This window comes from Budorcas taxicolor, chromosome 15, assembly GCF_023091745.1.
Source record: "Budorcas taxicolor isolate Tak-1 chromosome 15, Takin1.1, whole genome shotgun sequence".
Taxonomy (NCBI): Eukaryota; Metazoa; Chordata; class Mammalia; order Artiodactyla; family Bovidae; genus Budorcas; species Budorcas taxicolor.
Window position 1 is genome coordinate 44,046,231 of NC_068924.1, and position 13,630 is coordinate 44,059,860.

Sequence of the window (13,630 nt, forward strand, 5' to 3'; positions counted from 1 at the left end):
GTGTCTGATGAACTATGGAATGAGGTTTGTGACATTGTACAGGAGACAGGGATCAAGACCATCCCCATGGAAAAGAAATGCAAAAAAGCAAAATGACTGTCTGGGGAGGCCTTACAAATAGCTGTGAAAAGAAGAGAGGCGAAAAGCCAAGGAGAAAAGGAAAGATATAAGCATCTGAATGCAGAGTTCCAAAGAATAGCAAGAAGAGATAAGAAAGTCTTCTTCAGCCATCAGTGCAAAGAAATAGAGGAAAACAACAGAATGGGAAAGACTAGAGATCTCTTCAAGAAAATTAGAGATACCAAGGGAATATTTCATGCAAAGATGGGCTCGATAAAGGACAGAAATGGTATGGACCTAACAGAAGCAGAAGATATTAAGAAGAGGTGGCAAGAATACACAGAACTACTGTACAAAAAAGATCTTCATGACCCGGATAATCACAATGATGTGATCACTCATCTAGAGCCAGACATCTTGGAATGTGAAGTCAAGTGAGCCTCAGAAAGCATCACTACAAACAATGCTAGTGGAGGTGATGGCATTCCAGTTGAGCTGTTTCAAATCCTGAGAGATGATGCTGTGAAAGTGCTGCACTCAATATGCCAGCAAATTTGGAAAACTCAGCAGTGGCCACAGGACTGGAAAAGGTCCGTTTTCATTCCAGTCCCAAAGAAAGGCAATGCCAAAGAATGCTCAAACTACTGCACAGTTGCACTCATCTCACATGCTAGTAAAGTAATGCTCAAAATTCTCCAAGCCAGGCTTCAGCAATACGTGTACCGTGAACTCCCTGATGTTCAAGCTGGTTTTAGAAAAGGCAGAGGAACCAGAGATCAAATTGCCAACATCCGCTGGATCATGGAAAAAGCAAGAGAGTTCCAGAAAAACATCTATTTCTGCTTTATTGAGTATGCCAAAGCCTTTGACTGTGTGGATCACAATCAACTGTGGAAAATTCTGAAAGAGATTGGAATACCAGACCACCTGACCTGCCTCTTGAGAAACCTGTATGCAGGTCAGGAAGCAACAGTTAGAACTGGACATGGAAAAACAGACTGGTTCCAAATAAAAGGAGTACATCAAGGCTGTATATTGTCACCCTGCTTATTTAACTTCTATGCAGAGTACATCATGAGAAACTCTGGGCTGGAAGAAGCACAAGCTGGAATCAAGATTGCCAGGAGAAATATCAATAAGCTCAGATATTCAGATGACACCACCCTTATGGAAGAAAGTGAAGAGGAACTAAAAAGCCTCTTGATGAATGCGAAAGAAGGGAGTGAAAAAGTTGTCTTAAAGCTCAACATTCAGAAAACGAAGATCATGACATCCGGTCCCATCACTTTATGGGAAATAGATGGGGAAACAGTGGAAACAGTGTCAGACTTTATTTTTCTGGGCTCCAAAATCACTGCAGATGGTGACTGCGGCCATGAAATTAAAAGACGCTTACTCCTTGGAAGAAAAGTTATGACCAACCTAGATAGTATATTCAAAAGCAGAGACATTACTTTGCCGACTAAGGTCTGTCTAATCAAGGCTATGGTTTTTCCTGTCATCGTGTATGGATGTGAGAGTTGGATCGTGAAGAAGGCTGAGTGCCGAAGAACTGATGCTTTTGAACTGTGGTGCTGGAGAAGCCTCTTGAGATTCCCTTGGACTGCAAGGAGATCCAACCAGTCCATTCTGAAGGAGATCAACCCTGGGATTTCTTTGGAAGGAATGATACTAAAGCTGAAACTCCAGTACTTTGGCCACCTCATGCAAAGAGTTGACTCATTGGAAAAGACTCTGATGCTGGGAGGGATTGGGGGCAGGAGGAGAAGGGGATGACCAAGGATGAGATGGCTGGATGGCATCACAGACTCGATGGACGTGAGTCTGAGTGAACTCCGGGAGATGGTGATGGACAGGGAGGCCTGGCGTGCTGCAAATCATGGGGTCACAAAGAGTCAGACACGACTGAGCGACTGAACTGAACTGAGATTAAGAAGACTGGATTAATCCTTTATTTGTTCCTTCTTAGATCCATGCATGTTCTCTTGTATCTCTGCAGTAAGTCTTCTAGGTAAGCTCTTCCTCTGTGGGAAAGAATTGCAGAGGTCTAACTGATTTCATATATGTTTATATATATATGTATGTATGTATTTATAAGCATATTTTGGCTGTGCCAGATATGTTTGGCACATATTTGTGGGTTATGGGATCTTAGTTTCTGGACCAGGGACCAAACCTGGGCTCCTGCAATGAAACTGCAGAGTTGTAATTACTGGACCACCAAGGAGTTCCCTGGCTTTGTATATTTAGTTGGGCTTCTCTAATTCTGCCTTATAAACTGTTCAGATTCAAAATTCAGTGAAAAAAGCAAGACATGTATAAGTATATATATATATACATTATGTGTATATTTGCACATTTATAGATTATATTAGATATCATATATTTAACAAAATTAGATTTACATATCAAGTACATATTTGTATAAAGCAGGAGTTTATATAAAGGAAATATGTATATCAGTTTGTGAACTTTTGTTAAAGTAACTCTTGTGAAGTAATAGTAGGAGGGAGTAAGAGAAATTTTTACTTTTTATCTCAGTGTATTGTTAAAATATTTTAATTTTACAACACTGTGTTAATTAATATAGTTTTTTAAAGTTTGAAGAAAAAAGCCCTGGAGGAAAATACATAAAATTTTAATAGTGGTTCTAAGAAGTGAGACTGTGGGAGGCCTACTTACTTTGTGCTATTAGTGTTGTTTAGTTGCTAAGTTGTGGTCTACTTTTGTGACCCTATGGACTACAGCCCACCAGGCTCCGCTGTCCATGGGATTTCCCAGGAAAGAATACTGGAGTGGGTTGTCATTTCCTTCTCCAGGGGATCTTCCAGGCCCAGGGTGGCAGGCAGATTCTATACCACTGAGTCACCAGGGAAACCCTATTACTTAGTGGTGGTTTGGTAGGTTAGTTGCTAAGAGGTGTCCAACTCTGGCGATCCCATGGACTGTAGCCTGCCAGACTCCTCCGTCCATGGGATTCTCCAAGCTAGGATACTGGAGTGGGTTGCTGTTTCCTTCTCCAATTATTTATTTGTTTATGCTTAATATTTTAAACAATACATGTAGTTTTTTAAACAATAATTGAAATATGTTAATATTTTCTTCTCATTTTAGGGAACTGCTAGCAAATACTCTTGCCTGGAAAATCCCATGGACGGAGGAGCCTGGTAGGCTGCAGTCCTTGGGGTCGCTAAGAGTCGGACACGACTGAGCGACTTCACTTTCACTTTTCACCTTCATGCATTGGAGAAGGAAATGGCAACCCACTCCAGTGTTCTTGCCTGGAGAATCCCAGGGATGGGGAGTCTGGTGGGCGGCCATCTCTGGGGTCACACAGAGTTGGACACGACTGAAGCAACTTAGCAGCAGCAGCTAATGCCAAGATCTTAGTTTGATTTGCTAAGATCATGCCACTTAGCTGCTGCTAAGTCGCTTCCAATTTACCTTGATTTATGGACCTAACATTCCAGGTTCCTATGCAACATTGTTTTTCACAGCATCAGACTTTACTTCCATCATCAGTCACATCCACAACTGGGCATTGTTTTTGCTTTGACTCCATCGCTTCATTCTTTCTGGAGTTATTTCTCCACTGTTCTCCAGTAGTATATTGTGCATCTACAAATTTGGGGAGTTCATCTTTCAGTGTCATATCTTTTTGCCTTTTCATATTATTCATGGGGGTCTCAAGGCAAGAATACTGAAGAGGTGTGCCATTCCCTTCTCTGTTTTGTTAGAACTCTCCGCCATCTTGGGTGGCCCTACATGTCAGGACTCATAGTTTCATTGAGTTAGACAAGGCTGTGATCCATGTGATCAGTTTGATTAGTTTTCTGTGACTATGGTTTTCATTTCTGTTTGCCCTCTGATGGATAAAGATAAGAGGCTTAAGGAAGCTTCCTGATGGGAGTGACTGTGGGGGAAACTGGGTCTTGTTCTGATGGGCAGGGCCATGCTCAGTAAATCTTTAATCCAATTTTCTGTTGATGGGCAGGGCTGTGTTCCCTCCCTGTTGTTTGACCGGAGACCAAACTATGGTGGAGGTAATGAGGATAATGGTGACCTTCAAAAGGTCCTGTGCATGCCCTGCCGCACTCAGCACCCATGACGCTGCAGCAGGCCACTGCCGACCCACACCTCCACCAGAGACTCCTGGACACTCACAGGCAAGTCTAGGTCAGTCTCTTGTGGGCTCAATGTTCCTTTCTCCTGGGTCCTGGTGCACACAAGGTTTTGTTTGTGCCCTCCAAGAGTCTTGTTTCCCCAGTCTTGTGTCAGTTCTGTAATCAAATCCCACTGGCCCCCTAAGTCAAATTCCCTGGTTCTTCTCAATCCCTTTGCCAGATCCCCAGGTTGGGAAATCTGTTGTAGATCCTAGAATTTTCTTAACAGTGCAAGAATTTATTTGGTAAAATTGTTCTACAGTTTGTGGGTCATCTGCTTGGCCGCTTTATGGTGGGATTAATGGCAACCTCCTCCAAGAAGGCTTAGGCCACATGCTATGTGACCCAGGTCTGTTACACCCAGAGCCCCTGCTCCCGCGGCAGGCCACTGCTAAGCTGTACCTCCACCGGAGATACTCAGACCCTCAAAAGCAGGTCTGACTCAGCAGTTGCACACAAGATTGTGGAGTAGAAGGATGTGCACTCATCTTCTCCTACGAGAACTCCAAAATCACAACTCACTGCTGAACAACCATCAACAAGAGAATGTTGGATCCCACCAAAAAAAAGTAAACACTCTCTTCTAACAACACAAGAGAAGACTACACATGGACATCACCAGATAGTCAATACCGAAATCAGATTGATTCTATTCTTTGCAGTCAAAGATGGAGAAGCTCTATACAGTCAGCAAAAATAAGACCGAGAGTTGACTGTGGCTTAGATCATGAGCTCCTTACTGCCAAATTCAGACTTAAATTGAAGAAAGTAGGGAAAACCACTAGACCATTCAGTTCAGTTCAGTTCAGTCTCTCAGTCGTGTCTCACTCTTTGGGACCCCATGGAGTGCAGCACGCCAGTCTTCCCTGTCCATCATCAACTTCCGAACCTTGCTCAAACTCATGTCCATTGAGTTGGTGATGCCATCCAACCATCTCATCCTCTATTGTCACCTTCTCCTCCTGCCTTCAATCTTTCCCAACATCAGGGTCTTTTCCAATGAGTCAGTTTTTCACATCAGGTGGCCAAAGTATTGGAGTTTCAGCTTCAATATCAGTCCTTCCAATGAATACTGAGGGTTGATTTTTTTTTAGGATGGACTGGTTGGATCTCCTTGCAGTCCAAGGGACTCTCAAGAGTCTTCTCCAACACCACAGTTCAAAAGCATTAATTCTTCAGAGCTCAGCTTTCTTTATCATCCAACTCTCATATCCATACATGACTACTGAAAAAGCCATAGCTTTGACTAGATGAACCTTTGTTGGCAAAGTAATGTCTCTGCTTTTTAATATGCTGTCTGGGTTGGTCATAGCTTTTCTTCCAAGAAGCAGGTGTCTTTTAATTTCATGGTTGTAGTCGCCATCTGCAGTGATTTTGGAGCCCACAAAAATTAAAGCCTGTCACTGTTTCCATTGTTTTCCGAAATATTTGCCATGAAATGATGGGACTCGATGCCATGATCTTAGTTTTTTGAATGTTGAATTTTAAGCCAACTTTTCCACTCTTCTTTCACCTTCATCAAGAGTCTCTTTAGTTCTTCTTTGCTTTCTGCCATAAGGGTGGTGTCATCTGCATATCTGAGGGTTATTGATATTTCCCATGGCAATCTTGATTCCAGCTTGTGCTTCATCCAGCCCAGCATTTTTCATGATGTCCTTTTCATCTAGAGGACTAGAATATGTTCTCATATTCTTGTTAAATTGTCAGTTTTTATTATACAACCTCTTCCTAGTTTCTTTTCTAGTTTAAATTTGTCCTTGATTAGATCTTCTAGAGGTGTTCTTATTTATTGAATTTTTAAATAAAAACCCAGCTTCTAGAATTATTGGTATATTCTATCATTTTCCTGTTTTCTAATGCTTTGTTTTCTCTTTTTAACCATAGCTTCTTATTTACACATTTCTATATTTTGTTCCTTCTAAAACATTTTCAGTTAAATGTGCAATTTGTTTATTATTTTCTAGGTTTTTAAAATAATAGCTTTAATAATTATGCAGTTTTTCAGAGCACAGCTCTGATCAGAGGGGACCCTTATTTCCTTATTTGTATTCGTGATACAACTTTGATTTCACTGCAGTAAGGAGGCAGGAATGGAGTGTAAGTTTATTTACATAAACTAGATACAACTTGTTTGGCTTATACATTTGTGGTAGAAATATTGTAACTATTGCTTTTTAATGTTTTCCATATTGAGATTCTATTTTATTTTATCTTCTTTATTTTACATTGAGTTTATTTTCTTTTCTTCATATTGTACTGACAGATCCTCTGAGATGATGAGATACATAAAAAAATCTATCATTTCAGCCTGCATCTATCTAGAGCACTTTAAACACATAGTAGTTGCCATCATTGCTATTACACCCTTAGTTCCACCTCTTGCAGAAATCACATACTTTTAATTTTCAAATATTCAGAACATGTACTAAAATAAATCTGTTCTTTGCACATAAGTGAATACACAAAGGTTTTCCCTGCATTTCAAAAATAACTAGTGTGTATTTACTTACCTTTGTCTCAGTGTCTGCCTCTGGGGAAACCCAATCTTCTCTTTATACAGACTAATGGTACAATACAGAGTGAGGTTCTCTTTTTATTATGAAAAAGTTCACAATGATCCAGAAGTAGACAGAATGTGGTAATGAACTTCTATGTACCCAGCCCCCAGCTTCAACAATTAGCAAGTTAATTAGTATGAACACCTCTGGGGAAAAATATATAGGATCAAAATATATAAAGCAAAATAAAAAATAGGAAAGCTTTCAGAATAATGACGAGAGATTTTAGTATAATATTTGACTCATAAGTTAGCCAAAGCCAAATAAAGATATATTTGAATAATTTAACATTTTTTCTTTGAATACTTTTATAAAAAATTTGCCATTTAAATACATAACACACTTCTTTTTAAATATTTCCTGAAAATTGATAATGTAATAGCTATATAGAATATGTAATTAATTCCATGAAGTAGAAGTGCGACACATAATACACTCTGACTATAATTCAATAAAGCCAGATTTATTGATATAATGTTAGTTAAAAACAATCTAACCACTTGGAACTGGTAAAAAGATTCTTCTGATTTATTGTTGGGTCAACATGAAAATAAAAATTCCAGTAAACTATTTTTAAATGATCGTCTATGATAGAAATACAAATCAAAGTTTATGACCTGAAGCCAAAAAATATTCTCAGAAAAAGAATTTGTAGCCATATTTAATAGACATTGGTTATTTTTTTTTTTTATTTTTTAGCTTCCAAATCCCCTTCCAGTACCTTGGAAATTGTGGTCTTTTGCATTCGAGTGGGAGGAAGAATACATCTTCCACTACAGAGGTGGGAAATATCAGGTATTTTTGTAACTTCCTAGTTAGAGCCCAGACCCACATCCTGTATTCCATCACAAACATACCTTATGCAGACTTTGCACCAGAAGCTCTTAATACAAAGACACAGAGTAGCACAGGATTCACTCACTGCTCTTGGCACTGGTTGCGGCAGGATCTAGTAGACAGCACAGACTTCTGAGGGATCTGCTCCACTGTAGGTGGATCAACAATTCCTTCTGCATCTTCCTTCACCTCTTCTCTTGGAACAATGGGCTTGATTTTGTGAGCCCCTGAACTGATGTGAAAAGCCAGCTCATTGGAAAAGATCCTGATGCTAAAGAAGATTGAAGATGAAAGGAGAAGGGAGTGGCAGAGGATGAGCTGGTTAGATAGCATCACTGACCCAATGGACATGAATTTGAGCAAACTCCAGAAGATAGTGGAGGAAAGAAGAGCCTGGTAGGCTACAGTCCATGGGATTGCAAAGTCAGACACAACTTAATGATTAAACAACAAACCAAGGTCATCCCTTCCTGTGACCTGGTTTGATAAAATGAGTTAGTCCAAATGACCTGAGTCAGACCACATTGGGAACTGAAGTTAAACCAATGGGGTAAAGAAAAGGCCATGTGACATCATGCCACTGATCATTATGAAGATGTGGAAATTATTAATATAGGAAAGATGAAAAAGTAAAGGCCATGAAATATGATAGATATGCAAGATAGATGGGAAAATAAAATGAGTCAGTGGTGAGAAGAGGTGTCTTGGATGTGTAACAGCTAACTAGCTGAATCATGTAAATGGCACCCACATATTCACTTACTGAACACCTCTTTGCTCAAAACTTTCCAATGGTTTCCATGCTCATTCAGAATCATGACCATGCCTACAAGGCCATACATGCTCTGATCTCTGCTATGTCTCTGTCTCATTCCCCGTCGCTATCTTGCTTATATTACTCCACTTAACTATGTCTGCATCCTTGTTGTTCCTCCAGTATACCACAAATGCTCTGCTTTTGGGTCCATGTACTTTCTCTTTCCCCACTGCTTGGAGAATTTTATTCAGGTGTGCTCCTTGTTCACTTCCTTCAGGTTTCTCTTTAGACACAACCTTTTCAGAGAGGCCTTACCTGACCATCCTATCTAAAATAGCTGCTTGAACCTCATCATTTATCCTATTTTATTTTTCTTCTTAGTCCTTATAACCATGTATTTATTTATTGTTTGCCCCCCCATTCCCCTCACCCCCACAATTAGCAGACAAAGTCCAAGAGATCTTTGTTGATTTTGGAGGGACAAGGGGGCTGAAATAGAATGGTGCCTGGAATATAGGAAGGACTCAAATATTTGTCAAATGAGTAAATGGACTGAAAATAGATTAATTATAAGATTTTCGTATTCCTCTTTCTAGGCACCTGATCTCCTCCCTGACTCTCATTATGTTTACAAAATGTTCTCATTAGCAAGGCTTCTAGCTCCCAGGTAAAATATTGAAAATTTAATATTATTAGAGCTTTAAAAAAACAAAGCGTTTTCATTCTGAGATTAATGGTCCAGGAGCCTGGTGGGCTGCCGTCTATGGGGTCGCACAGATTTGGACGCGACTGAAGCGAATTAGCAGCAGCAGCAGCAGCAGAGAGAAAGGACTGGCTTTCCGCTGATCACCATAAAGCGTATCAGTTGAAAACCTTCCCTACGCACGCAGAGTTGCTAACCAACATTGCAGTGCCTAACTTTTAAGGACGGACCTTAGTGGGCAATCAGGCACACGAGACCATCCTCTGTGAAGAAGTCAAGAGTAACAAATAGGAAGAAAGTCTTTGGGGGAAATGGAGATGATGCAGGATCGGGGGAAACTGAGACAATATTGCATCTGCCAAATAAGAACATAAAACTTTTTAAAAGTAATGACTTGAGAATAAGAGTAACCTGTTACAAATTAATAATCATTGAAAAGAATATCAATAGAAAGATTGAAAAATAAAGATGAGTAAATTTTTCAGGAAGAAGGGCAGAAAGACAATTAAGAAAAAAGAATAGTGATAGCGAACCATATGATGAGTTGCAACTGTTTCAATACCAATTTGAGAAACAGAAAACAAAGAGGAAGAATTATTTCACAAATGATTCAGGCAAATCCCAATGGTAAGAATGTGGATTTTCTGACTGAAATGATTCTTTAGATAAGAAACTTGCGCTTAGGAACAATATTGTAAATTATTAGAATAGAATGTGAATATTATGGACTTTGACAATGCAAGGGTAAATTTGGAGATGATCTTTTTGGGGAGGAAGAATGGAGGGAGGGAGCACAGGGGTGTCAATATCTTCATTAAACAATGAAGCATCAGAGGATGTGAAGCAAGAAATAAAATCTTTAGTCAATGTTACAAAAATATCAGTGGAGGATGGAGAAAAAGGCAATAATTGGGATAAGTGTGTTTTATTGTCAGAGCAGAAGTTCATAGAAAATGCTTAAAATGGATAAATTAATAAATGGTAGTATAGGTATATTATTTAGAAATATGATATTAGTCACCAGAAATGTAGCTTAAACAGAAATTATTGCTTCTGAATAATAGAAAAGTGGTGAATTAAAAGAACTCTTGCTTATAAACATGTGCCTGGGTAACTTTGAAATATGTGTGTATCGTTATTATACATGTATGCTAAGATCTTCAGTTTTAATACATTTATATAACATTACAAAGAGTTAATAGCAAAAAAAAAAGTTAATAGCTTAGAGACTAAGCTCTCTCTCTCTCTATATATATATACAATCAATATATGATAATGGTGGTGTAGGTGTCGCTACTGTTTGCCGGATTCTGAGTCTCTGCCCCACCCCCATGCTTTTCTGGGATGTGATAACTCTCCAGTGATATTAGCCCTGTGTGTGCCCCATCTCTTGTTGCTTTCTCTTAATACTGCCCACACCACCATTGTACAGCTGCCTTCATTAAGTTGTCTTCAGCCACTCTCTGTGTGCCCTTCCTGATCTTGGCTGTTATGCAAGAAAGAAACAAAAACTGAGAAACAGGATACAGGTGGGTAAAACTCTGCAAGTTGCTACCCCAAGTTTGGGAAATGTTCAGTCAGATATAAAAGTAGAAAACTATACTAAATATAAATAAATTAATAAATATATTATTCTTATCCTGAAACACATCACAGAGTCTCAGACTTAGACAAAACTACTCCACTGCCTGTCATATCTGCAGAGAGAATGGTTGATTATGTCTTTGAGATGCTTTCTCATTTTTTGTGAGTCACTCACTCAAAAGTGAATTTTATGTGAACCACACAGTCAAAATCTTAAATTAGACTATTTCAAACAAGTATTACTAATTTTATAAAACTCCTTTCAGCTGGTTTTATCTAATGTTGTACCAGAAATGTAAATTTAATTTTATTTATGTTATATACATATTTTAGGGAAAAAATGGAAGGGATGAATCAATATTATTTGCAATGGGTTCTTCTGGCCTGATGAGATTACAGGTCATTTATATTATTTAAAATACTTTCTGATATTTGCAATATTCTCTAATGAGCATGGTTAACTTGAGAGATAAAACTTTGAGAAATATAGAAAAGGAATTCAGAGTAACTGAGGGGCTTGGGTGTGGTAAAGCCAAGGAGAAAGAGGAAAAACATTTCTTTAGCCTCTGTCACTACACAATCCCTGCTCGTCATTTTTGTCCCATTCAGAGTGAGTTTGGGTCATTTCTCTTCTTTACTCTCTGTTTTGGTTTTCCTTTCTCTCTTCTTTCCTTGTTCTTTGTTTGATTCTTTTTTCTTTTCACTTGCACGGTAATGTTTTCTTTTCATGCCGTTCCCCCCACCCTCCTTCATTCCATTCCATTTTCTGGCTGTGAAGAGCCTCAGTGAGTGAGAAAAAATGGAAGCCCATGCACTAAATTGCTTGATCTCTTATTCTGTAAACTGTGAGATTGGAGTGGCCACACGTACATGGACAGTGGGCATTTTTTTAATGCTTATCATGTGCCAGGTACTGCTGGAAGTGCTTCATACATACTGTCTCATTTATCCTCAGTAAACCTACGAAGTTGGTACTATCACTGACCCTATTTTATGAAATTGAAATGAGTTTGCTCAAACTCATGTCCATTAAGTTGGTGATGCCATCCAACCATATCATCCTTTGTTGCCCCCTTCTCCTCCTGCCTTCAATCTTTCTTAGCATCAGAGTTTTTTCCAATGAGTTGGCTCTTTGCATCAGGTGACCAAATTATTGGAGATTTAGCATCAATCTTTCCAATGAATATTCAGGACTGATTTCCTTTAGGATTAACTGGTTTGATCTCATTGAAGTCCAAGGGACTCTCAGGAGTCTTCTCCAGCACCACAATTTGAAAACATCAATTCTTGGGCCCTCAGCCTTTTTTATTGTCCATCTCTCAAATCCATACATGACTGCTGGAAAAACCATAGCTTGGACTATACATACTTTTGTTGGTAAAGTGATGTCTCTACTTTTTAATATGCTGTCTAGGTTTGTCATAGCTTTCCTTCAAAGGAGCAAGTGTCTTTAAATTTCATGGCTGCAGTCACCATTCACAGTGATTTTAGAGCCCAAGCAAATAAAACCTGTTACTGCTTCCACTTTTTCCCCTTCTATTTGCCACGAAGTGATAGGACCAGATGCCATGATTGTAGTTTTTGGAATGTTGAGTTTTAAGCCGACATTCTCACTCTCCTCTTTCGCCCTTATCAAGAGGCTCTTTAGTTGCTCTACATTTTCCGCCATTTAGAGTGGTGTCATCTGCATGTCTGAAGCAGCTGATATTTCTCCTAGCAATCTTGATTCCAGCTTGTTATTTAGAGCACTTACTTTCAATCAGACAGCCTTGTAAATACGTTACTTAACCTATAAAGTTGGTCAACCTCAAGATTCCCTGATGTTTTCTTTAGTTAGTGCCTCCTCCCATCTGCTTTCTAATAATGTTAGCCCATGTCTAGAGGATATTTATGAAAACACAGCTTTCTCCCATAACACCCAAGGCTCCTCCTTGACACAACAGGTGGAACTGACAGCTCCCTTCTTTTGCACCTACTGTCCCCATACAATCTTCTGTCTTAGCACACAGGACTATAGTCTTCTCTGCTCCCCACCCTGCCATATTCTTTTCATTTATTAGACTATGAATGAATTAGATGCGGGTTATGTCTACTTCAGCCTGTCTAAACAGCACCAAGCCTCAGGCTGAGAAAATGCAAAAGCAAATGTTTAGAGGTAGATGTGCCGTCCAACAGGGGCCATCTTGTGACTTCAGCTTCATCCATGCACAGAAACTCTCTCTTTGTCCCAGAGCTGATCTGATTCATGGATTCTGAGTCACCCTCACAAAGCTCACAAGGGACTTATAGGTACATTCCAATGCCACTTTATTCAGTTATAATAAAAAAATTAGGAATCTAAGTTCAGATGACCTGGTAACACTCCATTTCTTGATTATCTAGTGAGCCTGGAATCAGAGTAGGGGTGTTTGACTGTAGCAAAGGTTAGCAGAAGGTTCTGGTGTCTTGGTGCATCCATTCTCCAAATCAGGAGGACCAGGTATTTGGGTTGGACCCACAGGGCTCCTCTCCTACGACTGGTTCTCAGATGGCACTGCTATCTGTCGTTTTGCCAACTTTCTTGCTTCCTTTGCTGACACATTCCCCTTTTAAATTGTTCTGTGAATATGAAGTATGAAGAATCCTGTGTACTATTCTACAAAAACCAGGGCCATAGTATATAAGTGGAAAATGAAATGAACACCAACCAAAATGAGAGAAGCTGAGCATCCAGAGATGATTAAGATGCATTTCCTTTCCTCAAGGAGCTTAAAGTCCACTGACACCAAAAGACACCTAACTACCATTTTCAACATAGGTGTTGGTTGCAGTGGAGGAAGCCTGTGAAAGAGACAACAGCAATTTCCTTTGAGCATGGCCTAAAATTTTTTTTTTATTACTTCTTCCAGGTTTGTAATTTTAGGCTATCACTGCTTTTATAAGTAAAAAAGGTACACAAATAAAATCATCTATGGAAAGCAGAAATAAC